The following is a 21,896-nucleotide window of genomic DNA, read 5'->3' as shown; positions in this document are numbered from 1 at the left end:
AGTCTCCGCAACTTCCTGTCATCAGAGACTAATGCGTAACTCCTGAGAAGGCAATTAAAGGGAAATCCACTTCCCGGCCTTGGAAGAGATGCACGTGCGGTGCCAGTTGACAACAACCAATCCAATACAGCATACTGGGAACACAGCAACTCGGAGACAGATACTCTATTCTGGATGCAGAGTGATTTTTCTAAAATGCACCTGATTTTGTCTTACTCAAAATACTTCTGTAGCTTCCTTTTGCCTCCAGAGCTTTGTAATCGTTTTTAGCCTTGCAAACTTTTATTTGCATACTTACATAGGAGCATAAACAGATAAAATAGAGTTCTTACGTTAAGCCTTGGCTGAACAGGGGGAGTGTTGAAGCCTCTTCTATGCCCTCATAACCCCGCATGGTACTGTCTTAGCAGAGGAACTTCAGAGAGCCATGGAACCTGGTTAGAAACCACCACCCTAAATTGTGACATCAAAGTAACCAGCAGGGCGTGTAAGGCCCTCCGTCATCTGCCTCCTGCCTGGATTTTCAGTTTAATCTTCTAGTAACCTTCAGGCCACCCTGCCTGCTGGCATTACCAACTTAATAATTCATACCTCAAAGCTTTTCCTTGACTATCTTCTCCCTTGTACTTAAAATGCTTCTCCTACCTTGTCCATTAGGTATATTCATATATATATTCATAAGTCATCACTACCTCCAGGTAACTTTTCCTGACCCTATTAATCCCCCTCCCATGAGTACAACACTCAATACAAAGGCTCCAGAGTTGTTGATTCCACAAACTCATGAGGCATGGGTTGAGCTATCTCAGAAGACCTTCCTTAAATTATACAATAAGCATTATCTCCACTTCTCATTTCTTGATTCTGTAGGCACTTAGAAAAAAATATATAGTGTACAATTTTGTTTTTGGTTTTCTTTTAACAGGGTATAGTTGAGTGTGTCTGTGTGTGTGTGCGTGTGTGCGTGTGTGTGTGTGTTTGTCAAAACCAAGAACCTTTCTGAGATTGTTTTCAATAAAAATAAGATATTTTGCTTTCACTGTAGAGAAATTGAATATCATTATAAAAGTTGACAAAGCAAGCATTTCTTGACTCTGGCATTCATAAATTCAAACTAGAGCCTCTAGAGTCATTAACTGTCCTATGCTCTCCATCCCACTTTGTCATCCACTGTTCCCCTATATTAATCTCTCCCTCCAGACAGTCTTCTTACTGTATCCCCAAGCATGTTAAGTTTAACTTTCTAGCCATTGCTATACTGTTTCCTCTCCAGGAGCATCCTCCTCTGCATTTCCTGTCTGCATCTTTTCAGCAAGAAAGATCCAATTCATAAACCACCTCATTTCAATAGTCCTTGTATCTCTATCAGATTAAATTTGTGTATCCATATTATTAAATTATGTTAAATTTAAGAATTTAAGAATTTAAAAGTGTATGATTTATGGCTTCCTATTGCACTTAGATTGAACCCTAAGTCCTATCTTGGAAAGGGTCCCTAGGCTGCACCCTATCCTCTTGAGGGTCCCATGTCCTCCCAGTCATCCCCTTGCTCCATCTGCTAGTGACACTGGCCTGGAATAGCAGCTGGTCGTTGTGTTTTCCTCCCATTCTGTTAAAAACTGTGTAACTTGGGACATGTCACTTGACTTCTGGGACTCAATCACCTATCTCTAAAATGAAGGGAGTAGACTAAATGGTTGTAAATGGTCTCTCTGATGTCATTATTTTCAGAGTTCCTAAAGTCACTTGTCTCTACAGCCAGGAAGAATTATTAGTAGGAATCATTTTTTAAACTGCTAGACAACAACAAAAAATACATGTTGGTAATGCTATGCTGTAATAGTTTATTACGCTTGAGCAAATACGTCTTCTGAGATCAGGATGATGGAAGTGAGTGCTTCATAAAGTATGTACGTGTCTGAATTATTCTGCTTTCTTTTTAATAAATGAGGATTTCAGACAGTCCCTAAAGTGACTGCTGCTAGTGCATACATGCCGTGTTCATTTATTTAGTTGACATATTTTTTTTTACCAGAAAAAGTTTAGAGGTTTTTCTTTTGTTAAACATCTTTTCATTGGGAGGGAGGTGTATTAGTTACCTATTGCTGTTGTAACAATTTACCACAACCCTAGTGGCTTAAAACAATACAAATTTATTGTCTTATGTTTCTGGAGGTCAGAAGCCCAAAATGGCACCTTAAAGAAAGATGGAGGGATTCAGGATCTGCTTTGGAGTCGATCAGTAGAACTTGCTGATAGGTTGATGTGTGAGTAAGAAAAGGAGAGGGATCAAAGTTTATTCTAGGCTTTGTTTTAATGGCACCATAAGCTGAAATGGGAAAACTCAAGGTGGAAAACAGTAGGAGTTCTATTGCATCCTCTTAAGTTCAACCAATCACTTAAGAATCATGTCCAAAGACTAGGGAATAGTAATTTGATTTTGATTGAGCGATTGATTCAGTCATTCAAAAATTATTTATCGAAAACAGTATATGCCAAGTAGTATGTTACCAGCTGAAAATTCAGATATCAGGGATACAGTCCTTTTCCCTCATGAGGTTTACTGCCTGATGGGTGGTGTTGAATAAATTCAATGAACACATCAGAAAGAAATATGAAAACAAATATTTATACAAAATAGATTTTTTATTTATTCGGTACACATTTATTGAGTATCTACTATGTGCATTGTTCTAAGACTTGCACATTGTTCTGGGACTTATATCCTAGTACAAATTGTTGTGCTTATGTAAGTTCTAGGAAAGGATTTGTAAAGTCCATGTGGTTTTAATTGATGGTGTGGTTGGGATCATTCAGGAGAGACTTTACAAACAAGTCAACTTTTACACTAGAGTAGTTAAAATCTAGACCAAAATATTTGGCAAGGACCATACCATGGAGGGCACTGGGAAGTCACTGAGGGATTTTTGACCACTGAAGTGATGGAATTGGAGCTTTATTTTGACTAGTAATTGTATTAATTTGATGCAGGTAGAACTAAAATAAGGAGAAACAGGAAAAAGGGAAGTTTTGAAAGACTCAGAAATTCTAATCCTAGGAATATAATCAAAAGAACTGGAAAAATATATCCACAAAAAAATCTGCATAGGAATGTTTATAGCAGCATCATTTATTACTGCTCAAAGTGGAAACAGTCCAACTATCTATCACCTGATAAGTGGATAAAGAAATATGCTATATCCATATAACAGAACATTAATCATCTGTGAAAAGTAATGAAGCACTAATTCATACTACAATATTGAATGATTCTATTTATTTGAAGTGTCTAAAATAGGCAATTCCATAGAGACAGAAAGTCGGTTAATGGTTTTCAGGGGCTGGGGGAGGGAAGGGTGAGGAGTGACTATAAATGGGTTTAGAGTTTCTTTTGAGGGTGGTGAAATTGTTGTAAAGTTAGATAGATGTGAAGATTGCACAGCTCTGTGAATATACCAAAAATCACTGAATGACATGCTTTAAAATTGTCATTTTTGTGGTATGTGAATTATATTTCAATAAAGATGTTATTTTTAAAATTGAGAGTCTTTAAGACTGGTAATACCATTGCCAGCATATAGAGGACATGAGGGGCAGCAGATTTGGGGAGAAGAAGAGTTTAGGACACATTGAAGTTAAAACACTTATGTAACATTTAGGTGTAAATATCCATTATTGTAAATGCTCATTCACAGCTTTAAAAGAGGTGTTATTTGGGCATTGTCTACACAGAAATGCTTACGGGGACCCTGGGAGTGGTCAAATGCTCTGAGTGAGAAAGTGAAAAAAGAAGAGATCAAGTCCAAGATAAAATCTTGAGAAATGCTATAGGAAGGCTGCAAGGGAGGGGACAGAATTCCAGAAAGAAAACCTACTTGGAAAAAAGTCTAAAGGAAGAAGGAGCCTGGACCAATGGGAAGAACTGAAATAGAAGGCCAATGTGGCAGAGCCCAGAGGTAAATAAGGGGAAAGATGAGGCTGGCTGAGTCATGAGAGGTGAGATTGTATAAACCTTGTAGGCAGGGTTGAGGATATGTGGTCCTTAAGCTAAGAACCACATGAATCTCTTAAACGGGGTAAGTCAGGGTTAGGTTTGCATTTTTAGCTATAGTGTGAGGGATGATCTGGAGAGGGTGCAATCAAAATAATCCTGGTGGGAGATAGAAACTTGGACTAAGATGGTGATAGTGGAGGTGGAGAGACTTGAGAGACATTTCAGAAATAAGATGATAAGTGAGTGATGACTGAATACGGATGTGAGGGAGGGGCAGGTGCCAAGGAATATGCCTTATTTTCTGGCTTACTTTTATTGGATTGTGGTGACTCTGAATGGGATAAAAGAGAAATCCATGCTGAGGGGTGGGGAATGATGTTTGTCAAAATCCAAGCAGAGCTATTGAGAAGAAAGTTGTATGTACAAGACTGCTGCCCAATAGATAGCTCTGAGCTGAAGATAATAACCTAATCATGTAGGCAGTCATTGTAGTCATGGAGTGAACGAGGTTAAGTAGGGAGAGAGAATAGAGTAAGAAAACAACAGAACCAGTCCGGGACTAGAGGTCAATGATCACAGTGACCTTGAAGAACACCAATGTTTAATGCTCAGATAGAGGAGACTGAGCCACTGTGAGAGAAGGAGAGAGAGAAGGGCTGGTCAGAAAAACCCTCTATCGTGAAAACCAAGGAAAGAGAGTGTTTCAAAGAGAAAGAGGTAATCAGCAGGGATGGATTATTCAGATGCTGCTAAGAGAGCAGCAAGGATAAAGACTGAAAAACGTTGGTTGTGAAAATTTGATATAATTCCATGGTGAAAATGTACCATAAATAGATTACCTTGCCAAACCCAAATCTAGACACAACCTTTGAATGAGGAGTTGTGACCAGTGCTGACTGTTGTTGAACATGGTTTGTGACTATTAAAAGGAATTCCTGATGCTGAGGAGGGAAATGAGACCTGGTGGCCTCTGAGCAGCTTCCATAATAGGACGTGACTCAGCCACCTGGAGGGTGTTCCAGGGGCGTAGTTTCTAAACTCATCGTCCCCTGGGTCCTCCCTTTCCAGAACCTACACCCATAGAAGGCCAGGAATGTGGAAACAAGTGAGACATTCCCCATCGTTTCTGGTAGTCCCTGAAATCAAAGAGGGAAAACACCCACGTTTGACTCACCAAATCTTTTGGTAATACAAAAACGTATGTATTTCTTAAATATAAGTTTATCTTTCTCTCTTTCATATACCCCACTCCCACCTCCAGCAGCCTAAATACCCATGCTCTAATTCCTGTTTGCTGAAGATATAACTAGTCAGTTTTGGGATGGGAGGGGCAAGTGGTTATCCAATGAGATGTGCAGCAAAACCAGCCACGTAAGTTACTGCTTTGTCCAACATTTTTGCAAAATTTTCATAATCCAGTAATGACTTCAGTGTTGATGGTTATCAGTGAGGTAGGATGGCAATTTTCTGTTATTTAAGGTAATTCGATCCAAGCTGAACATAAACATTATAAAAATTTGTATTTTCAGCTAGATCTATTTTACATGCATTTGAAAGCTAGCTGTATTTAATCACTTTTTATTACATAAGCTAATGATGTGGATAATGTTGTTGACTTTTTACTCATCTCTTAATGGGCAGTTTCAGAGCTAAACCACATAAGTGCCCTCCTACCAAGCTGCTAAATGATATGATCAAAATCATTGGAAGGAAGATGACAAATCATTCATCAAGAACCACAACCCTAACTTACAGGGAAGATAAAATGGAGCTGAAAGGTATTTACAGGAGCTCTTATAATTGCTCAAGAAATGGTAAACTATATTTTTGTTTGATTGCATCCAGCTCAAAAATATACTGTGGGCAAAAGCTAAGCTGCCTCACTAAACTTCTTTTTCCAAGTGTAACGAACGAGGTTTGACTTCTACGTTGTGTGTGCTTTTCAAATTAATGCGCAGTCAGACCCTTTTCAGAGGCCGCAGCTTGGTTGTCATGTTTTCGGACTGGAGCGCTCTCTGCTGCTCTTCCTCTTTTTCTCCTAGTCACCTCCCACCAACACACCTTTGGTTGTTGTTGTTGTTTTTGCCTATTTTCAAGACATGTCATCCCTTGTTAGTAATTCTGCTTGGCAAGAGAGCAGAGAAAGGAACTGAAACGTAATTCCATTCATTTGACCTCTTGCTGGCAGCAATGGTAGAAGATTTATTACAGAAAAGGTTGAAAGTATTGGCCGAAAGCAAGTTCAGAGAATACGGTATATTTCAATTACTTGTGCTCTCGCTCTATTCTTTAGACGAACAATCCAGTCCTGGGCATGCAGTCCCCTGTTCAGGTCTAATTATCTCAAGTGCAGGGTGTCCACATGCCCTGCTAGACCCCTCGTCGCCTGCTCTAACAACCCAGCTCTGTCAGCGGCCCTGTGTGCTACTAATGCCACCTGAAGGATGACAGCACAGGTAAAGCCTGGCTGCCCACTGCCCTCACGGCACCCTAAGGAGAGTAGGAGGTTGCAGCACTGAAAATGCAATCCTTAGGGACAGCTTAGAATCACCTGGGGATCTTGTTAAAGTGCAGATACTGACTAGACAGGTCTGGGGTGGGGCCTGAGGTCCTGCATTTCTAACACGTTCCCATGCGATGCTGTTGTTGCTGGTCTAGGGACCCACACATTTTGCATTAAAAATTTAGACAAACTGGTAGACCTTGATAAGCAATAAATAAGAACTCCCCATTTTACTTTCCATAGGGTTCAGGGTACAGGTAATAAAGATGCTCCGTGGTGTATTTTTGTTTAAATACAGAGAGATGTATATTTTGCTAAAAATCAGTGGGTTTCAAACAAGTTTCCTTTAAAATTTTTTTTATTTTATTGTGATAGGAACACTTAACATGAGATCTACCCTCTTAACAAATGTTTAAGTGTATAATCCAGTGTTGCTAACTATAGGTACAATGTTGTATAGCTAATTTTCAGCATTTATTCATCTTGCTTAACTGAAACTTTAGGCCTGTTGATTAGTAACTTCCCATTTCTCTCTCCCCAAACCCCTGGCAACCACCATTCTACTCTTTGATCTGCTGGGTTTGACTATCTTAGCTCCCTTATGTAAGGGGAGTCACGCAGTATCTGTGACGGGCTTATTTCATTTAGCATAATGTCCTCAGATTCATCCACGTTGTCACGTATTGCAGAGTTTCTTTTTTCTTAAAGGCTGCATAGTGTGTTTCCATCGTGTGTTTATACCACTCCCAGCTCCACCTGGGGGAAGCGAGGTGTTGATACATACATCTAACACCCCCACTTTTCTGAGGGGGCTCCCCGGAGGACTGGCTTCTGTCTTGCCAGTATGAGAGCTCTGACCAGTATAGCACAGTCTGGCTGTGGAAGGTAGGAGTGGAGCTGTCAGCTTGGGCTGGTAAGTGACATGGATTCCCCCCTGCTCAGCACGGAGCAAGCAAATGAAAAACATCTCCGCCCCCAGCTTCCTCCTGGGAGGAAAAGAGTGGAATCAAATACATTTTCTTAAAAGCAGTAGAACTCCTTTCTCAAAAGGAATTTTAAAATAATAAAATTTCAATGTATAAAACAGAGAAAAGTGGTTGCATGAAGGGGGATCTGCTAAGCCCTGACTATTTATCCCCTTTCAATTTCCCCCAGCCAAAAACAGCTCAGTGGAATCTAGTTTCCACAGGACACACAAACACATAAAACCATTGCTTTAGGCTCTAGTTTATATCTCCTGGTCAATGCCACACAGTAGGATTCATTTGTTCATTCAGCACATATACACTGAGTGCCTACTGTGTGCCAGGCACATAGTAAGGTTTTACATTCTAGTGGGAAAGACCAGCAGTAAACAATAAACAAAATGAAAAAATAAATTACATAATCTAATTACATTAGAAAGTGATAAGAGCTACAGAAGAAAGTGGACAGCAGGGTGAGAGAAATCAGGAGTCCTGGTGTAGGGTGGGGCAGGTGCAGCTGGAAATAGGACTCCTGATCAGAGGGCGCCTCATGGAGAGGGTGACCCAGTGCTACAGTGCTGGTGCATGGACCCACGGTGAAAGGCTGCTGCTGAGACCCACCCTACGTGTAGCTGGCCTAGAAGCTGTCTAAAGATGATCCGTGATGTGTGGTCGATCCCGCAGGTCACTCAGCCCCACCTCCATTGCTGGGACCATAGGGAGGCATGAAGCCACCCACTGGGTTTTACACCCCGCCATCTTGTGGAGATCAGTCAAGGTTTTGGAGTCAGCATCAATTATTCACTTACTCACTTATTCACTTATCAAACATGTATTAATTGTCCACTGTGTTAGGGACCCTGTAACAGGTGCCCAGGATACAGATGCTTGCCCTCTAGCCAGAGGTGCACATGCATGAAACGGCAATCTCCAAACAATGTGCTAGTGCGAGATAAAGTGATGCACCGGGGTGATGAGACCTCAAGGGCATCAACCCAGGCCTGGGGTCACAGAAGGCTACCTGATGTAAAGGATGAGCAGGACTTTGGTGATGGCACCTCACCTCCCTCTTAACAAACCCACCGGCTAAATAATTGCCCTCTACAAGTCTGAAGCGCTTTATAAATATCAGGTTTTGACTCATGGGTTTATTTTTAAATCATTGCTAATTGAAGTAAGTCCTTACCTTCAGATATTCCTGGACTCTACATTAGTGAAATGTTTTTCTTCATTTATAGAGTAATTTATTTTGCTATACATTCATTGTTCATGACACTTCCCCATGCTGAAATGCATTTTCTTGATTGTCTGTGGAGTTACCCAAGGGTAATAAATGTGTTGCTACATTTTGTAGACTGAAAAATGTCCTGCATGAACAAGCAATAGAGAGTGAGGAGGAGGGAGTGAAAAAGAGACACAGATGCTCAAAGAGAAAGGCAGAGAACAGACAGAAATAAGCCCCAGAGCAGGGAGAGGAGAAGCACGTTAGTCTACACGATTCAGCATCCAAGTGATGCTTATGTCCAAGTGATACAGCTTCGCTCACGCAAGGAAGTCCCAGGGTCAGCCTGCCGGTGCTCATTGCTGACACCATTGTCCTCAGACAAGGCGGCCAGAAGAGGAACTTGGATATGTGGCACAATATCCCAGCACTGAGGATTTGTGCATTGTGGGGACCAGACTTTTCAAGTAAGAGATCAAAGAGAAATCTCAGAACGGAAATCAGATTTGAAAGGATGTCGCCAGAGCGGTGCAGACAGGCATCTTGGTTCCTTTATTCTCACAGTCCCACCCCAGCCCTTCCAGGATGCCACACAGACCTCCTCTGGCTGGGATCCTCTGGCATCGGGGGTGTGGGCGCCCAGGGGGCTCAAGTGCATTTTTCTGCTTTTGGGAAACAACCACAGTTTGCCCTAAGGACCAGCCCTTTGGCACAAAAGCTTGGTGTCCTTAGGGGGTTCCTGGTGCCTTCTGCTCCCGTTTTTTCTGCCTCTTTCTTCCTTTCCTTCCTCAGCCCTCTACTTCAGAAAGACATAGCAACCAAAAACAGCTAGTGCACTTAACCCCAATCTTTTGAACATTAATTAGTCACCACCCGATCCCCACCCCCCAGGCTGGAAAAGTTCCATCACAATTATTCCTGGGACTGTCTTGTGACACAGATGGGCACACAGACAAGTCTTGACTGGCCCCTCACCTCCATTACCATACATGTCTTTTTAGATGGGAGGTCATCCATCACGGAGCCCTCCTCAGCATCTCGGAGCAGGCAGCCCAACCCAGGAATGCTGAGAGAGGCAATTACCTGTTTTCGAGTCCAGCTTTACTCTAAATGCTTGTATTGACAGAGGAACAAGCGCAGTGGACACATGGGCCACTCAGCCTATCATCCTCTTTCTGACGGTGACATGGAGGGACAATTTGCAGAAAGGCACAGTTTGGAGAATTCTCCCCAGGTTACATTACAATTTCGCAGCAGTCTCAAAAGATAAACCTCCACCACCCCTTGCTTCCCTTAATAACCATTAATGATGTACTATCCATGGGTTTATTTATACTCCGTCTCCATGATTTTTTCATGTTGTGCCTCTTAAGGAAAGAAGTTCCTTAGGTTTACTGTTTTTTTTTTAATTGAAGTATAGTCAGTTTACAATGTTGTGTCAATTTTCTGGTGTACAGCGTAATGTTTCAGTCATACATACACATACATATATTCCTTTTCATATTCTTTTTCATTATAGGTTACTACAATATATTGAATATAGTTCCTTGTGCTATACAGAAGAAACTTGTTATTTATCTATTTTATATTTTTAAATTTTTTTTTAATTTTTATTTTTTTTATTGACCTTAGGTTTACTATTGTGTACAGAACTTCTTCTTTTTCTGTGAGTGTGCTAACTTTATCTCTTTAATCTCAACTTCCAGTATTTGGTTAACAAATCTATGTTCTATACTGTGTAGGACTTTATTCATGTAAGCATTTATTTAATAAATATTTATTGAGCAATTTCTCACAATGACCAAAAAGTTCTACTTTTTGTTGTAGTTCACCTTTGCAGGCTATGTGCCTTCTCTCCTGGCTCACCTACTGGTTCTTACCTATGCATCCAAAGTAGCAATGTCTTTCTGCATGACTGACAGCTGGTATGGACTTCCATATTTCGATGCAAAGATAAGCTAATACGCTTATGTTTTGTTTCCGCTGCTCTGGCTAATGATGTCTTACATTTTGTTGCAAATATGACTGTTCGAATTTGTCACTACTTGCTGTTAGAATTGTTCCAAGTTAATGCCTATGTTTGGGTCTGTCTTTATCACTCCTTTGGAGTAGTTTTCCCCAGGGCCACTACTTTCTCCATGCTCAAACTGAAGTGCATTTGACATTCTAAAAAAACCATGTGCAAAGCCTAGAAAGATCTTGCTGATTAGCATCTTACTGTCTGGAAGATTTCATCCTAGTCTGCCATCTAAGTTCAGGTCCGCTCAAAAGCAGCTACACCTAATAGTTCTTTATTTGCCTATTAAGTATTGCACCAAATAAAAATTTAGCCTTATCGATAATTTTTCAACCCCTGTCAGTTATCTGTGCTCATAGAGAAGAAAGAGAACTAACTCATCACTTAACATACAAATCATTCATCGACCTCATTGAAGCCCATAATTATAAGACCCTTCACTATTGAATCTCCTCTTACAGTTTTTCACTGTCTTTGCCACTACCCTTTATCTTTCTATCAAAAACACTGATAAAAATAGTAGAGATGTGAAAAGCTGCCCAGATTTAAGCCAAATCCTTGATAAGCAAAGCAAATGAAGGTATCATTTTTTATTTTGGATGGTTTCAGGGTGTGAAAGAGATAGCTACCTGGCCACCAAAATCCATTTCCCCCTTTTCCTGGCACACACTTCAACTTCATTTTACAGTGTCCCTTCTGGTTCAGAGGGGCCACCTGGATGAGCCCTAGCTAACTTCTATCATAGTGAGCCATTGAATTTTTAGGTCTATTTCTTCCCTCAACTTAGTCTAACCTGACATGTGAGAGGAATTATCGCCTTTAAAGTCAGATTTCTCTCAGCCAAGAGGGATGATTTCCCTAATCTAATGAGCAGATATCCAGACTGCCAAGTCATGAGGTAGAATTCTTGAAGAGAAAAGAACACCGCTACTGACTAGTGCCAGCCCTCAGAGTCAGTGATTTTAAGAGGTTGGGATGAGTTTTATGTGGATGTCAGTGGCCACGTTTCCTGGTGGGCATTTCCCTGTGTCTAATTCATTGATTTTCTCCCCACCAGGCTATGTCTCTCATGGTTTCTATAATGTATACAGATTCTGCTGAGGGAGAAACATCCAGAAAGTCAAGGCCACAATTCTGTGAGTTTTGATAAATGAACAGAGTGCCATGTAACCACGAACACAATGTTTAAGAGGGAGAACATTTCCATCTCCCACCATATTTCCCCATGGCTTTGTAGCCAGCCCCGCCCTACACCTTCAGTCTCCTGCAGTCATTGATGTGTTTTCTCCAGAATCTCCTATAAATAGAAACATAGAGCACATATGTACCCTTTTGGATGTGGTTTCTTTCATTAAGATACAGCATATAAACCTCACCCACCTTGTTGCATGTATGAGCAAATCGATTCCTTTTCTACTGCTGAACTGTATCCCATTATATTGGTATATTGCAGTTTGCTTATCCATTCCCCAGTTGAGGGACATTTGGGTTGCTTTCAGTTTTTGACTAATTATGAACGAAGCCATGCTAAACATTTATTGCAGAATTTTATGTGAACAGAGGTTTCATTTCCCTTGGCTTAATAAGAAATGGGATTGCTGGGGTGTGTGGGAAGTGTGTATTTAACTTTATAAGAAACTGTCAAAATATTTTCCAAAGTGACTATTCCATTTTGCACTCCCACCAGAGTTCCAGCTTTTTAAAAAATTTATCCCTTCTAATAGATAGTGCCCTAAAGTATTTTGACCTCTTCTAGAACATTGTGAACAGGCAGGCTTTGAAGATGTTGCAGGTTCAGTTCCAGACCACCACAATAAAACAAAAATTGCAATAAAGTGTCACATGAATTTTTTGGTTCCCCACTGCACGTAAAAGTTATGTTGAATCTATACTACAGTCTATTAAATGTGCAATAGCATTATGTCTAAAAAGTGTACATTCCTTACTCAAAAAATACTTTATTGCTAAAAAAGTTAGCCCTCATATGAGCCTTCAGCAAGTTACGATAGTGACATCAAAGATCACTGATCACAGTCACCGTAACAAATATAATCATAATAAAAAATCAGAAATATTGCAAGGATTACCAAAATGTGACACAGACATGAAGAGAGCAAATGCTGTTGGAAAAATGGCACTGATAGACTTGCTTGACACAGGGTTGCCACAAACCTTCAGTTTGTAAAAACTGCAGTATCTGCAAAGCACAATAAAGGGAAGTGAATAAAACAAGGTATGCTTGCAAATGGAATCGATTGTCTGGCTTCTTTTGCTTAGCAGAATGTATACAAATTCATTCGTGTTATTACATGTACAGTAATTCTTTTTTTACTGCTGAGCAGTATTGCATTGCATGGCCAGATCTTTTGTTTATTGTTTATGCATTCACCTGTAAATGGGCATGTGGGTTATTTCTAGTTTGGATCTATTATGAATAAAGCTGTTATGAACATTCTTGTATCAGTCTTTTTGTGGACCTATGCCAGTCCTCTCTTGGTACATACCTAGGAATGAGATTTCTAGGTTATGGAGTAGATGTGTTTAAATTTATTAGAAACTCCTGCACCCAATTTTGTATTCTTTTTCTCAGAGAGGATCCTTGAAATTATATAAACTTCAGATCCAGTAAAGTTGAATCTGTCTTGCAAATACGATTTCAATCAAGAGGCCGAAGTCGCAGACAAATTACCTTCCTGGGAGTTAAGTCAGATACACTTGGCAGTTGTAAGTCACCATCACTTTTGCCCCAGAGTGTACATCCTGCGGGCAGCTACAGCCAGCTCTCCAACAAGCCCTGCAGGTGACCAGGCCTGGGCGGGCAGCTTAGGACACGTGCCCTGTGGTCAGCTTGCTCCTGTGTCCTGAGAGAAGGAACAGTTGCCCAGGTAAGCTTGATGCCTCTTGGCTAACTCTCAGTTAATTGGCTATGGCCATAAATAGACCTCTGGGGCTCTGAGTTCCATGGCATCAATTTGCCTACTTGTTGGGTGTTAAGAGATGCCTGACAAGTCATTAAGATATTATTTGTGACCCAAGTTCAAGCGATTGCCAGGAAATCCAGTGTCCTCCTGCTTGTCTACAGCAGTGGAAGATGCATGAAGCAAAGAGTAAGAGGTGTGTGCTGAAAGGCCCACCTGTGCTGGGAGCCTGTCCCCACCACCTCTGGGTGGAGCAGACCCGTCAACAGCTTTGCCTCAGCTGGAGGTTTCCCGCACCCACCAGACACTAAACATTTGCCCATCCCTGGCCGTGGTTTAACCCACAGCTCAGCTTGTTTCCCAGCTTTTTTGGACCAGTGTGTGTGTGGTTTATTTCAGAAAATGATCCAGTGATGAAAGACATGAAGTTGGTTATTCTACTCCCTCCACACAAAGAGAACGCTCACCCCCAGTGCCGTCCGAAGAGCCCAGCGCTCAGGCTTGGAGACCTGATTATAATGGTCTGATGACCCCACCGGGGGCACACACGGGTTTTAGCCAGTGCAGATTTACCTGGGCACCAGTCTTTCAGCTAATCCTATCAAAGCTTGTAGGCCGGGAAGCAGGATGAGATTACAAATCCAAACATATTTACACAGATGTCTTGTTTAGCCCTGCACACAGCCAGGGTTACATTTGCCTCTTGTAACAAAATCACGATTATCACAGGCCAACTTGGTTAGAAACCTAAGATCAGGAGACTGAGAGGGAGAAAACGGGAGAGGGAGAAAAATGGATGGAGATTAAGTTAAAAAAAAAAAAAAAAAAAAAAGCCCCTGGGGAAGTGGCTTCCGGCAGCAATCAGCTGAGAACAGCAAGTCTGTGTTCAGCCTGTGTGGTTATTTTCTGATTAGGTGGGCTGTCTGTCTAATCAGATTTTCTGCTTCCCTGTTACCCAGTTTATTAGGCTCTTTCTACATGTGCAGCTTAGGTAGGGTTCCCCAGCCGTCACAAGATGATTCAAAGTAATGCCCAACAAAGACCCCTTCTGTAGGATCGTATTTGTTAGACACTCCAAGTCAGGCCTCTCTGACTTCACCTAAGGAACAGGATAAATTTTCTTCCTCTTGCATTTGAGTCTCATGAGGAGTCTAGTTTTCATACAAATCTAATCATGGAAATAGTTTCTTGATTAATCAGAAAAGCTCCTCTGGGTAGAGCCTGACCGAGTAGGATTCCCTCGACATAAATCAGGATTACTCAAGGCCTCCTAAGTGCCAAGCAGCAGGCCAGGCAGGGCACCGAGTGAGGTGCGGAGCAGACAGCCTGCGCCTGTTATCGTCTGGGACACAGAGGGGAAAGCGATTTTCTTTCCCTGAAAAGTGCATGGATGGAAGGGAGACTGGGTAAGTTCTTGTATTATACTTGCTCTGCTGGAGGCGAAGTAACATTAGGAAAAATGTTCTTTCCTAACCTCCAAGCAAGTAGAGTGATCCCTGCCCGCTCAGCAGGTAGAACAGAATACCCGTGTGAAGTATTTATGTAAACAGCTTCTGAAGAAAATCAAAAGGACAAAAAGACTTCACACAACCTTTCTGTCCTTTTAAAGTTGACCATCTGAGGCCATAGGAATGATGGGAACAATCTGTGAAAATAGTATTTTAAAGACAATGCATTAAAGTCTCAGATAACTACATTACATGTTGTGCACAAAGTAATCTTACTTCAGATTCTATGACTAGCAAAAACAGCTCTTTACAGAGAAGGCAAATGCTGCCCTATGGCTAAGAAGAATTGAAGTCCGAGTCAAATGCGAGCAGAAAATTCAGCTTCTCTTTAAATGGCATTTACCCATGGTTACTAGCCTTCAGCTGTTTTACAAAGTCACACACTGTACAAGGCGTTTTGAAGATCACACGTATTTTAAAGGGTTTAGAGCCCCTTCTGAGCAGAATGGTATACAAATATGTCCTACTTGCTGCTGAATCCAGCTATTATTAGGAGAGAATTTCTCATGATTGGAAAAAAATATATTCCTGTTGACTTGCAAGTTCTCTGCTTCAGGCACAGAAATTTCCCTTAGGTCCGGCATGTAAGATGGAGACCATGTCAGTGTGAAGTCGAATGGGAAAGGGACGGGTGGAGATGGCCAGATGGGAGTCAACCTCCTGGGAATGGTCGGTTACCCCGTAGCATGTGTGAATCCTGTGTGAGGAGGAAGGGAGGGCCCTGAGGCCAGTGTTCTGGTCCAGGAATTACGCAGTGCAAGATTTCAGAGCACTGTACAAACCAGTACAGAGTAAGCCCCGCTTCCTTGTGTGCGGAAACAGTCTGAGAGTCGGGCAGCAAGAAGGGGGTGAGTCCTTGGGGCATCTCTATTAACTAGGCCTGCCTCTCAACACTCCTTCTCCTCTTGCCTGCCTGGCACTCAGACTGGCCCTCCAAACCCTCTTTCTTCATTCTCCTTTTCTATGACTGCTGTCTCAGTCCCAAACTCTTCTGCCACCTGCTCCAGGACCCTCAAGCTTTCCGATGCAGACAACACCCCCACTTCTGATCCCTCCACCCTCCCATGGCTACTTCCTGTATCTCCATTCTATTATACACAGTCACCTGTGTTATCAAACTTTTCCTTCATATACATCTTCTAAAATCTGCCTTTCCCTTAATCCCTAACAGTGGGAAATCTGTGTCTCCACTTCTCCCATCTCCAAGCCCTGAGAAAATTCCTTACAGCCACCTCCAGATTAACATCCCACTGTCTTTCCTCTTCCCCTGCCTCCCCTGATGGCCCCACCGTCGAATTAGGAGATTCTCTCATCAGTCTCTCCTCTGAGCCCCCAGGTTCCCACCAGACTCAGTGAGGTCAGTCTAGGAATTAAAAGGCCAAACTCAAACTACCTGCCAGATGCTTGAACCTCTAGTCCAAGCCCCCAGTGAGTGATCCACCCCCTGCCTGAACTCCCTGACAACAGGAAACACGGCAGCAAGGAGCCATGCTTTCCAGTTTTAAACAGCTCTAGCTGTGGGAACTTTCTTTAATAAGCTCAAGTCTGTATTCCTATAATTAATGTTACTGGTTCTAGTTTTGCCTTTTGAAGCTCAATAAAAGATATTAAATTGCTTTTCCAGATGACAGCCCTTGGACCATTTGGAAACTTTGATCATATTCTTGCTAAGACATCTCTACTCCAGGCCAATCAGCTGCAGGGCCTTCAAATTTTCTGAACATAACACATTTTGGGGTTTCTTCTCCCATTTCATTGCCCTCCCCCTGAACATTTTCCAGGTTTTTCATGTGGCGCACCAAACTGTACTCATTGCTCTAGGTGTGATGTGATTGGTGGAACTAAACCCCCACCCCCAAGAGACAGTCTTTCTATGAGGGCAGCCTAAGTGCTAGTTAAGTTGTTGTAATGGTGCGGATACTGATAGTGGTGATGGTGGTAATGGTTTCAGGGATCATGTAATACTGCTGACTCATCACAGTCAACTAATTAAAGCTAGGAACTTGTTTTCCCACTTCTAAGTCACATCTCTACCATCTTTTTCATGTGCTGTTGACTTTTTGGATCAAAATCAAAACGACTGAGTTTTATTTTGATGTACCTGAGCCATCATTTCAACCTAATGAAAAGCATTGTAGACCTTGATTTTGTCAACGTTTGTTTGCCATTCTTCCCAGCACCAGTTCATCTTCAGATGAATTAACATGTTTTTTGTAACTTCATCCAAGTTTCTGATTAAATATGAATCAAACAGTGTTAAAGCTAGAGGCCAATGAAAAGACACTAAAGAGTGTCCTTCAGGGTCACATCTATCTGTTAATCAGCACCCTTTGAATACAATTGTTCAATTCATCAATTTAAGTGTGCCTATTTTTCTTCTGTTTTGTCCCCAGGCTATCCTGAACTTTGGCTGCTCTACATGTATCACATTTCTCACTGCTACCGGTTTAATAACCATGACACCCCGAAAAAAAAAAAAAGGACTCATTTGACATGACCTCTTCAGTACTATTTAGGAATCACCAGGTTCCTCTCATACAGAAGCTCTCCCTACCATCTTGTTAATAAATAGTCCTAGAATCTTACGTAAAATCGTAAAATTGCCACAAAACCGTAATGAGGAAAATGCCTCATCTTCTTCATTTTTGAGAACCAGAATCACTCTTGCCCAATTCCAGTCTTTCAACAACTCTTCTCCTCTCTGTAATCCCCTCATTGGAAAACAACCCATTCCTCCTGGGAACCTCAGGATTTATTGAAACCTTATGAAACAAGTCTTACCCTCCCTTACATTAGGGTTATTTGTATAGATGTCTTTTTCCCTCCACTCACACTTGATTATGAACTCCCTGGCAACAAGAGATGCTGAGAATGTTTCCTGCTGTCCCCTGCCTTGCACGTATATTTGAGGGTTTGAATTGAACTGAATTGCACAAAGGAAGAAAATTAGTTTGATCTATGCAGTCACAAAATCATTTTTTTGGATCAAATTGGATTCTTCTCATCTATCTTAGTATCTAATTTGTGCGTAGTTGAATTAGTCTTGCAGTTAATCTGATGTGGTCATTACATCTACTGAAGACAGTAAATTCATTTTCCTGATCTGGTGGTTTTTAATTATATAGTCACAGCCACTCACACAGAAAAATAAAACAGCAGATTAAATAGCGAACTAATAGCAGAATGATGAATGGAATTATCCCCAGGCTCAAAGGCTTTCCCAGGCAGTCTATAGTTTCTGCTGAATCATTTGTTCAGTTGTGATCTGACACCCTTTTGTTGAGTGATAGCAATAGTCACCAATTACTGAGTGCGTCCTACGGGCGGAGCAGTTAAGTAAGACAGAATGACATGGTGGCTAAGCACGTGGGGCACGGCCTGTGTCCTGGCACTTCCAGTTATATTTGTGTGACCTTAAGCCAATTACTTCAACTGTAAACAAGGTAGAATCAATACTAGTTACATGGCCATTTGAATGTATTATCTCATTTAATCCCCACAACAAGCCTGCGAGTCACTATAATTTTCTTCTACCTTACAAATTTGCAAGTTACTAGGTGCTGGGTGCCGTAGGATTCCTAGAAATGGCTATATCAGCATCAGACATGGTCTTGCCCCCAAGGACTTCACAATCAAGTAAAGAGGACTGAATTTTAAATAATTAACTAAAATCAAAGGGCTGAATCCAATATTTGCCATCGCAACGTGACTGCAAGATGCATGAGAGCACAGAGGATTTAACAGATGACTTTCAATAAGAGGTAGAATTTTATTTGAAACTGGAGGCATGAAATCCAAATCATAGCAGAGGTTAAGGGCAACCCAGAGTGAGGGAGCCACATAAACAAAGACTAGCAGCATGAAAGAGGATACAGTACTAGCCAGAGAGTGGTTCTCAACCTGCTGGCTGTCAAAACAATTTAAGTGTGGTCCAACTAGAATTACTTTTAAATATGTACTGTATCAGCTAGGAAATATTAAAGCACATTACAGAAAAATTCAGATGCATTTTGTGAATGTAATAGATATGAGTATTGGGTTACAATATAAAGCTTATTTCTTACTATGAGTTGTGATCTAAGAGGCTTGAAAGGCACCCGTCTAAGAGTGTCTGGAAGCTAAGTGGTGTAGAGAGACGTGGTGTGGGGATGAGACTGCTGCTCTAGGAAAACAGCGAGCAGCTCTGGGATGATGTATTTGGTTTGAAGTGAGAGACAGAAGAAGGGAGGTGTGTTGGAGATGCCACAGCAGTCTGTGCCAACGCCACGTTAAGTCAGCCTACCGTGGGGGTTATTCACAGGAGTATATGTGGGAATCTTTCCATGAGCAAATATGATCATTTAACATGTAGACAGAGGTGGTTTACAGTAGAGCTAATGAAGCTAAAGCTTCAGGGACCCTTGTTTTCATGAGTCCAAGTCCGTGTTTTCCAAGGCTCAGTTCTGAATTTTGTATTCATAATTTTATGTTCTTCTTCTTAAAGAGAGCCTTCAAAAGAAAAAGAAGGCCTTAAGAGGGCTTCAGGATCCTCCAAACCTGGGTCTGCCCTAGCTTGCATATAAATTTGAACAGGTGCCTTTTTTTTTTTTTTTATAAAACAGGATTGCTCAGAGACTTTAAGATACTAATGTGCATTTTGAATTCCCCTGAGATACAAATTTTATAACTTCTCTTTTCTCAAACTCCCACACCTCCTAACCCTCGCTCTGAATCAACACTCACACTTCACATTTAATGGGCATACGGGAAGCCGTTCAACGCAGCCTCACTCATCTTCACACCAGTGAGACTACACATCACTGTCAAAGTTTATATGCTACAACCCATGTTTGGGGAAATGGTGACCTTTAAATTTTCTCTAGTTGACCTCATCTTTCTCTGATGCTTCCTTGTTCATTGAAAATAACTTGGTTTTTTTCAATTTAAGTCTTTGGTTATTCTCTTTGGGGTAAATACTCAATCTTTCAAGGTGTTTTCCATTTCCTACTGTTTTTCTCTTCTCTTTGGGTAGCATGTGGATCTAGTGGAAGCTTGTGTGCATTTCCAGCTGTGGAGAAGGAGCCTCAGGTCCACTCACTGTGCTTTGAGCCTTCCCAGATCCCAGCTAGAGGTCAGCTCATTCTAGTCTGGCTCTGGCTGTCCTGTGGCATCCTCAGATGAAGCCCTGGTCTCTTGCCACATCACAGGCTTCTCAGTCGAACCTCAGGCTTATTCGGAGACTCAGTTCCTCTCAGCACCTCCGCCTGTCCAGGGATCTGGAAACAGCTGCATTCTCACACCTGCAGGAGTGGGTTTGCATTGGTGGAAAGGCTCCACACAGCAGCTCTCAAGCACCTCTTACAGCACAGGAGGAGGGCATCCACGTGGGGAGATGAGTCAGTGCACATTGCCTAAGTCTGGGTGGGTGGGAAGGATGTGGCGAGAAGGAGGTGGTAGAGATGGTGATATCTCAGCTTGGCTCTTGGAGCCTGAGTACGTGAGAAGATAATCCATGCTGGGAGGTGGGGGTGGGGGGAGGGGTAGCAGAGACGGGCAGTTGACAGCATGCAAGGGCACTGATCAAACAAGCAAATATATTAAGGATAAGTGAAGTCAGGTTTCTCACTGTGGGAGAAAGGGGCTACAAATATAGAAAGGTGGAAAAAGTAGAATTTACCCAGCGGTGCTGCACTGAAATTAGAGATAGCAGTGTGAACTCATGGTTTCCAATATATATGGATAGACATAAAAATAAACAACGATGTAAATGTGTGCAAAAACACACATACATAAATACATACACATCTAGCTTTGTCCATTGTGAAAGCCTGGGAGCAGTGACACCCTAATAGTAATAAGCACCTGTCTTGGTTTTTTTTCAGAAACATGTTTTGTAAATACCATTCTCCACCAGGGCTCCTTAGGGAAAAGCATGATCCCAAGGCTGGGGTAGGGGAAGTGCAAGACGAGCCTGGAGCATCAAAAAATAATGAGGACATGTCAAAAGAACATAGAAGCTTGCTTAAAGGGCTTCCCCTGGTCAAATCTGGAGCTATTTAGCATCAAAGTAAATAGTGATCATAATAAATAATGATCCTTTGAATAAAATGAAAATCTATTAGTCCATCCTGATGTAAGTCAATAAATAAATAGATTGGATGTTTCATGAGGAATAGGAAATTTACATAGTTTTAAAGAAACTCTCTGCAAAATACTTATTAATTACAAAAGAGAGGGAAAGGTAACTTTACAGTGGAGAAGCCTGGCTGACATCACCTTCATCTGGTGATCCCAGTTAAAATCACCAGCAATAAACAGGTTGATGAAAAGCATGTGCCACGCGCTAGGGTGCAATGCGTCACTTCTATGATATTCCTGCCAAAGGTGCACAACCTGAACCCAGCCATAAAGTAACGTCAGATAACCCGCAACCAACAGACTGTCTACAAAGTAGCTGGCCTGCAACCTTCAAAATGCCAAGATCATGACCATCAAGGAAAGAATGAGGCACTAAAGCAGACTGAAGAAAACCAAAGGGATGTGACAACTAAAAGCAAAGTATGATTCTAGACTGGATCCTCTTGCTATAAAGGACATTATTGTAACAACTGGCAAAACTTGAAAAGGGTCTGAGTGACACGTCAGTTTGCTTTCCTAATCTGGCTGATGGCACCGTGGTTAGGGGGAGACCGCGCTGGTGGTAAGGTGTTTGGGGTGATGGGCCTGTGGTAGGCAGCCTCTAAGATGGTTTCTGTGATCCTCACCTGTTGATATTCATGCCTTTGTGTAG

The sequence above is a fragment of the Camelus bactrianus genome, chromosome 5 (genome assembly GCF_048773025.1).
Source record: "Camelus bactrianus isolate YW-2024 breed Bactrian camel chromosome 5, ASM4877302v1, whole genome shotgun sequence".
NCBI lineage: Eukaryota > Metazoa > Chordata > Mammalia > Artiodactyla > Camelidae > Camelus > Camelus bactrianus.
This window is presented reverse-complemented; position numbering follows the sequence as displayed.